The sequence below is a fragment of the Camelus dromedarius genome, chromosome 30 (assembly GCF_036321535.1).
Source record: "Camelus dromedarius isolate mCamDro1 chromosome 30, mCamDro1.pat, whole genome shotgun sequence".
NCBI lineage: Eukaryota > Metazoa > Chordata > Mammalia > Artiodactyla > Camelidae > Camelus > Camelus dromedarius.
The window spans coordinates 2,226,124-2,234,706 of record NC_087465.1 but is presented as its reverse complement, the minus strand read 5'-3'; positions in this window follow the sequence as shown (position 1 = coordinate 2,234,706).

The window sequence follows — 8,583 nt, the reverse complement described above, 5'->3', positions numbered from 1 at the left end:
CTAAGTTTGCAGCCCCAGGAGAGAGGAGCAGCTCTCAGTGCCCGTGAGGTCATGACGTCCAAGCGTCTCCATTGCTGTAAGCACCAGTTTCCCCAAACTGGAAGAGGGGAGGACGGCTATTCATCTTAGGCCAGTACTTTAAAGAATGATAAAGTGAATCATGTATGTTAGGGAAAATACCACTTACACAAATGCATTTCTGTGTCAAAAGTGTGTGTGCGTGTGTGTGAGTTGAGTGTGCATGTGTGTGCATGTGTATGATCCTGTGTGTGTGCATGGGTGTGACAGTGTGTGCACGTCTATGCCCCATCTCTTGGTGTTCCTGGTCTCCCATCACAGAAAGGAGGGCACCATCCGCTGTGTCTCCCTGGGACTAGAGCTGCATGTGTCTAACTCTGAATTCAACTTTCTCTGTGAACTCCATCTTCTCTCCCTGCTAAAAGCTTAGGACCTAGTGAGGGGTCAGAAAAAATGCAGAGAAATGAAACATTGTGCAGGAGGCAGCAATGAGGATGAAAAACTGTAATTCTTACTCGGGGGAGAGCGGAACCATCGTTAGTGTCTCTGATTACTCTTACGAATCTGGACACATCCCCTATGCAAAGAGGTTAAGTCAAAACTCCAGTCTTAATACTAAAAAGGAAGCATAGTTTGGAAAGATAAGTTTGAAAAAAAATAAAGGAAAATTCACATACGTTTTAAGACAATTGTTTCATTCTACGAAGTATCACTGAGACGTAAAGTTCTTAAACCTGCGTGACCATCATCAGGGGATTCATCCAGCATCGGGCCGTCAGATGAGTAACTGGGATGCAAGGAGCACATCGGTTGGCTTTAACCTGGAGCTTTTAAAGGAGAACCTGTGACGAGGTGGTGTGTCCACTCAGTCAGACTTATTTTCTACACAAGAGCTGTTTGGAAACTTCAGCATCAAAATGAAAAGTCTCATCCCCAAAGGGCATGGACTTGCTTGCCCTAGGGCAGCTTTCTTCTCTGAGACAGAAGTCTGCTCACACGCTCTTTATGCTACTGCACATGATTTATAGCTTGTGCTTAGAAGCTGATGATTATGCATCGTGTGTATGGTTGTGTGCCTTGAAATAAAATAAAAGCCACTGCTAAGTCACAGCAGCCCATTACTGCGCTCACTCATCTACGCTCTCACGGCTTCGATGGTGCCGCACGTCAGCAGGGAGGAGGCTCACTGCTAGGCAGAAATATAAACTGCCGCCTTAACTTCCCATCCATGGCGATGGTGTGGAGGGTTAGTGGGAAGGAACGGAACATGTAGGAATCTAAACTGTGTATGATCTAAATTCCCAAACACATCAGTCGCTGAGGACAAAGCACCTGTTTCCACGGTAATGCTGCCAAGATCCCAGAATCTGGGTTACCCACTGCCTTCCCTTTGAAAAGGCACTTTTTCACTCTGAAAAACATGCAAAATTCAAAATCAAACTGTCCCACCCATAAAAACACAAAACAACTCTTCTGGAAGCACAGGCAGCCTCTGCCCTGCTCCCAGTAAAACACAACCACATCGCTGCCGTGGATTGTTTCTAAACCTCATGGTGTTTGAACACACAAGCAAAGCAATTTAAAATTCATCATCTTGACAAAAGAAAGATTTTTTTTTTTTTTGGTAAATAAAAACAAAAACTTAGGGAAGGGAGGTGAGCAGGGCCCCCCTTTTGCTACTTGGGGAGGACACACTAGCAAGTCTCAGTCTCATTTAAAACAGCAAATGTCTCATTACCGTTCACCTCGATTGCCAACTCAACTTTTCACTAGTGACTGGAGTTCAAGCACATTATAAGATCCCATGTTTGGCGATCCTTTGACTTGTTTAACAAAATAAGGACCAAGTAAAATTTGGAAAATTCTAAGAAAGCAAATATGTTTTTCATTTGAAACAGGATCCTTTCCTTGGGCTGGATGCTATATGTTTGGTCGTAAAAATGTCAGGATACGTTGAACATGATTAGACATTTATTTTTAAGGAAACTGCTAATCTCCTTGACTGGAGGGAAAGCTCAATGTGCAGCAAGCTTGAAGCATTATGGTATCTCCTCCTCTCGGAAATTAATTTACAGCATTATCCTTCCTAGAGGACGGTGTCTAGGTTTGTGGATAACAATCACAAACAAACATTGCAACTGAATCTTTTTCAGCAACTGATGTTTGAAAGGACGTTCATTCCTATTTGTGCCAGGACTCATGCTAGATTCTGGGCAGACAGGTGAAGGAAACAGATATGCTTTCAATGCTAACAGTCTAAGAAAAAACAAGGAATTGAAGAAGTGATTACAATACACTGCAACGGAGGCACAGGTAGTGGAATGCAGCCTAGTCTGGAAGCTCTGCCTACCTGTCTACCTAGACATGTTTTAGAAATTGCTCAATCCATGTCTCTATGCTACACCTGAAACTGCTAGAAAGGTTAAAATAACAGCACTCCATTAACCGGAGACAGCAAAAACGGCAACTGCGAAATAGCGTAAGTGATTTGTTCGAGTTTCAAACAGTCAAGGAAGCCAGTGTGTTGGATGCCAAATAACTTAGGGATAATATAGTTTTGGAATTTTACCAGGAGATGAGACATTGCTCATTATGAGCTGTGCTGTAAAGATGCGTATAAAACACAGGCCACACTGCAGAGTTGCATGGACTGTAATGTAGTTGCTTTTGATATTTTTCAAATGGAACTGGAGAGTAAAGAGTTAAAGTAGCTGGGCTGCAACCAATTCGATCCCCTTGCTCCCCTTGTGGAAGAGACCCCCCCTCCCCTCCCAAGGTGTGGGGCTGGGGCAGTGAAGCCAGGGCACTTCCTGATAGCCTTCTCAGCAGGACCTCTGATAACTGACAAGTTTTGCTCGGTGGAAGAGACCGTATCTACAGAACGCCCTTAGCAGGATGTCCCTGGCTAGAGGATTACTTGGAACAAACCTGTCATCTGCAGGTTTATGGTTTCAGCGGGGTATAAAATGGATCTGTTTCATAACTTAAAAGACTTCCCATGCTGTTTGAAGTGACCTAAACAATAATATTATTTAGGGGATGGGAGTCCACATCTGACGTAGAAAGAAGGACCAGGGAACCACACTCGAAGTCTCAGATGTCTCTACTTCTTCAAAGTGTATCTTTGAAATCAATAAAACTTGACTTTTCTATGTTATAATGTACCTCAGCCTGAAATTTAGGCCACAAATACTCAGTTTAAGCCTGAGAGTTATTTACTAAAGGAAAGTGTCAGTTATGTTTTGATTTAAACGTGACGGTGCCGCCATGGCACATTTAATAATCATAAAGCCTTTCACTTATTGCTATGCTAAGTGCTTTATGTGGCCTGGGTTAATATTCTCAACAAACCTATGAGTTAGTTGTGTGAAACAGAGATACCACGTAAATTTGCCAGTGCCACATGTTAGTAAGTGGCAGAGGTGGAGAACAACGTGATTACCACACGCAGCGGATGGGGTGTCTCGGGGAGTGTTCGCGGGAAGCGGTAAGTCACACCAGCTGAGAGAGGGAGGCAGCCTAGCACAGACAGGCTCGGGCATTAGGGGGTAAATCCCAGCTCCAGCTGAGACACGTGTGGTCTTGTGCAAGGCATGACCTTTCCTCTGCTGCAGCCTCCCCTGAGAAATCCTGACAAAAGGGACGGCCACCGTGGAGCGTCGCTGGGCTCACACAGCCGCAGTCACTCCTCGGTGAGCGCTCGTTAGTGTAACGATTGTTATTCTCAATCAGCCTCACTGCAGAGACATCGGATCCCATTATGCCTGTGGTTTCCTCCAATTCTAACATCTCGCACTCTGAGATCCCTGTGGGCTGCTTCATGTGTGACAAATCCAGACGCAGGAAGTGACTGGGACACTGTGCTGCACCCCAGAAACTGACATGTTGTAACCACGGTACTTCAATAAAAATAAACAAATAAATCAGTAAATAAATAAATAGGAAAAAAATCCCGATGCAGGCGATCTAGCAGGCAGTGAGGACACGGTTCTACTGGCATCCCCTTCCCACCAGGAGCTGTGAAATCACCCTTGCACACTGCTGTGTCCTGGGAAGGCGGCCTGAGCTTTCCAGTGTGATGGGACGCAGGTCTCTGTCTTCCAGAATAGTGAGAAGCCTAGTCCGAGGGCTCTGTTTTCTTCAAACCTGGAAGGTATTTATTCCTGATCAACGGACTGCCTTATCCTCATTGGTTAATGCCTCCTGTAGGTGACGGTGTGTACTAGGAATAGGAAAGGACTAACCTGGTTGCTTTCTCACCTGAAGGGACCGCCGGAAGCTGGCTCATAAGGCATAGGGGCTGTTTGCAAGGCAGTTCAGGGACGCTGGCTGTCTCCGATGACAGACACGGATGGATTCATCACTCAGATGATGGCATCAGGGCTCTGTTTCACTCCTCTTATCTTTATTCTAATGCCTTCTGCACTGCATCCATCTTCAGGCAACCTGTCTCCAAGTGTGGTACCGGCAGCTCCAGGCTCGCACGGTCCTTACAGCTCAGACACCCAAGGAACAGAGGGACCCTCTCTTCTCTAGCACCACGCATCCAAGGAAGGGATTCCCACTGCCATGACCCTGGGTCAGTCGCTACTACTGGGGATGCGATGCTCCAGTTGGCCAGGCCTCGTTTATCTGTCCCACAGCCCCACGCGTGTGCTAGCAAGACGGAGTCAGGGAAGGTGAGTCTGCCTTGAACCTCATGGAGTTAATTTCCATTGGAAAGAGGAGTCTATCACCGGAGAAGGGAAAAGGGACTCTGGGAAGAGAAATGTAACAACTGTCCACCAGTGCAGCCATCTGGTCAGAATTTCTCCCCATCGTCAGTGGCTCTACGGGAAGAAAGGGGAAGAAACCGGTGGGAACAGAACAATGAGGAAGCAGGTTTGAGAGGGACGCACCTGTACCAGGGTGTGTGCAGGGGGCGGGGAGGGAGCTGAGCCATGGGAGGGGTGGAGCGTGAGGCAGCCGCCTCGTTAGCATTGGCGCCACAGCATCGAGGGACATAGCCTTCTGACCAACCACGTCACTTGTCTCTTTCTGTTCTGGGAACTGGGCTCCAGACTGACGTACTGCCAAGAGGGAAACTCATGCTAAAAATATTCATGTTCCTGACTATTAATCCTGAATGCCAGTTGGTATTCAAATTTACAAATTCTTATTAATAGAAGAGAATAGAATATTCTTAAAATCAGTAAATAAAGTCAACACATAAGCCACAGAATAATGAATGCTTTTGAAGAGTTCTGACACTTCACTTTTATAAATAATACCAGGTGACATTTGTTAGGAAAACCCGCACAGACAGAAGCAATCAGATGTCACCGCCTCCTCCGCGCGATACCTCCCTGTGCGCCTCTCCCCGCTGCAGATGGAGGAACTAGTCCTCTCAGTGATACAAAGATGCAGCCTTTCCTCCAAACCTTGTTAGCTCACCGATTCCCATCCAACAGGAAGACGTAAGCGCGAAGGCGTCTAAGGTCACCTTGGATTCCCTTCCCTCCAGCTGCCGCTGGACCATGGCAGCAGATAATGAACGTAACAAAAAGGACAGCTGAGTGGTGGGGGAGAAAACCGCAGTGCCTTTATGGGCAATGGAAGCGAACAGCGAATGCGGGCATTTTATAAGAACACAGAGAGTACGTTTCTTGTTGACTTGGATGATAGTTCGCAAAAAGTAAATGTATCATTGTATGTCATCTCAGGTTCCTGACTATTATTGTCTCAAATCACACAAGTGTCATCCCTGACAGCACTGTAGGGAAGCTGCAGGGTGCTGGGTTTTGTGAGCCGCGGCGATTTGGATTTGGAATCATCTCCGTTAACTGGCTTGATAACTTCGAACATGCTATTACACTGTTCTCGGTCCTGGTTTCTTTATGCGCTTAAAAAAAAAAGATGAAAGTGTCCACTGTGATAATCTGTTATCAAATTAGATTGTTTGAAGTTTTGATTCAGAAATTAGAAATACAAAGAGATACGTACTTTTTTGGGTACAAGGTTGAATATATTTTCCCAAAACAAATTATATAAAGTTTAATAGGCTGGACAAAGCATCAAAGAGCCCATAATTATTTGCTCTCAGAGTAACGACCATTATTTGATATGAATTAATGGCAGGTGGGGTGTTAGGGCGCATGACGAGGGACAAGAGTGGGTTATTGACGCTTTGCAGTTAGAAGGGCAGGAGGGCTCAGAGTCAGTGCTTTAGAACTCAAAATGCTTTGAGTGCCATTCACAGTGACTTTGCTTTAAGACTGATAACAGATTTTCAGGTAAAATATAAGGTCGAGGGAGTTTGGTGGGGAGAACTTTTTATTTCCGTTATTCTCCAGAAAAGAGAGGCTGTAACTAATTTAAATGCGTAAAAGCATTTATTTCATTACCTAACAGACATATATCTCCATTTATGTGTGTACACACACCCACACTGACACACACACTCATACACACTCAAACGATGGCCCCCATATGAGTCACAAACTGCAAATCCTCCCCCACCACTGGGCAAAGAGCTTTGGAGGACGGCGTCCCAGCAGAGGCTGTGAGCCACCCGGATGCACAGAGGGGAGGTGCCCACCCTGGGGGTGGCGGCCACCCGCCCTGGCCCTGGCTCCCACGGCCAGGGGCGCAGGGCCTGTGGGAGACCCTGAGGTCAGGAGCAGCCTCCCCGACTTCCTCAAGGGAATCAGTATCCTGATGATTTCGCCCCATAAATTAATTCTGCCTGTTCTAGAACTGAAGCTAAAAAGGACGACCCTGTATGCTGCTCTCTGGGCCATGCTTCTGTCATTCAGCACGATGGTCCTGAGAGTTCCGCACGTTGTGCCCCAGTAGTTCACTCCTTTTACTCACTGGGCGGAATTCCAAGGGCTGAGTGGTCTCAGAGGGTTTTGTTTTTTTTTTTCCATTTTCCTTTTTATTGGACATGTGAGGTATTACCAGTAAAGTGTCACAAACATTTTTATACAAGTCCTTGTGTGGATATATTTATTTATTTATGTACTCTTTTGAGGAACGACCTCGGGGTAAAATTGCTGGAGAATAGGGTAGGTTTATGTTTAGTTTTATGAGAAACTGCACAGAATTGTATTTTCATATGAAAAATAAAATAGGAGCTCATAAGTGAAAGAATTTCCATGAGGCCAGTAATTCTCTTGATTGAGTAGGTATTAGGAGCCTTTATGGGGTGTAAATATACCGGACCCCAAGCCCTGTCCTAAATCAGGATGGGGGGGGGGCACAGTGACAGGTCCTCGCGGCTCTAAAGCACCGCAGGGAAGTCGGCGGTGTGGTTGCTCCGGGTGGCAGTGGCCTTAAAGGAGGCCTGAAAGGAGGTTTTGCCTACAGTGTATCCTCAAGGACTAGCATCGAGTGGAGTCCAGAGACTTTGTGTGACAAGTGTTTGTTGAACTGAGATGCTGAACACTGAGGCTCAAGTATTAAATGTACTTACTTTGCCCAAATGAACACATCAAATACTAGATGCAGAAATCTGAGCGCTCAAGTAATGTTAATTAAGAGTCTTGTGTTACACAAGTACTTCACATTTATATTTCCAAAGTTTATGAGCAACAGTTCCAAGCTGAGATCCTGTTTGTCTTTGTTTTCTCTATGGAGCCTTGGCAAAGCGCCTTGCACTTTGCAGCTCCTTAAAAAAAAGGCTTGTCTAATAAGTAAACAAACAGAACAAAGTGGAGTGGTTCTCACTACGATCACTTCAGTGCAGAGAATGTACCCCTAACTTTTGAAAACCTAATGTTCTAGAACATTAGTGTGGCTTTAATTTTAAACACACTGAGATCACAGGCAAAAAAAACCAAAAACAAAAACAAAACAGGCTTTATTATATTAACTCCTGTGAGTCTAAAGACCATGGAGAAATTCTAAAGTCCCGACCAAATAAAGGTCCATGGGTTCAATGTTTAATTCAGCTCTGGAGAGTCAACCACGTGTCCTGAGCATTTCCGTGATGGTCCCCACGTTTAACTTCAGATCAGGTATCATGTTTATAGATTCAGAGAAGATGCTCACCGGACCAGGTAGGGCTCACGGCAGAAAAAGTCGCTGTGAAACCACAGATCTTCAGACTCTCTGCTCACCTGTCCCCTGTCCTTCCCTTCATGCTGTCTCCCCCTCAGATTTCTCAGTCCCTGGGACTCTTCTGATTCCAGCTTCTACCCCAAATCACCTTAGGAATCCAGAAAATATTGCATAGCATGGACTTACTGTATTTATTTCAGTTCTGTTTCTTAGTAAAACCAGCCCTGGGATTCATGCCACCCTTACAGGCTGAAGATATGAGGGGTCATTTTTGGAAGATCATGACTAAGAAAATTCAAACTCCTTGTACGGAAGGAGGTCGTATAGTAATGACCAAGACGCATCTTTTGGCATCCCCTTTTTTGCACTCCACAAATGAATGGACAAATGAGTGAGCTATGAGAGGTGGAAACACACCTGTATTCTCAGTCATTTACCAATTGAAAAACTTAACGTTAGTTGTGTTTTTCTCACCTAGGAAATGAGGATAATAACTACCTCCCAGGATGATTCAAAAGAGGTGTT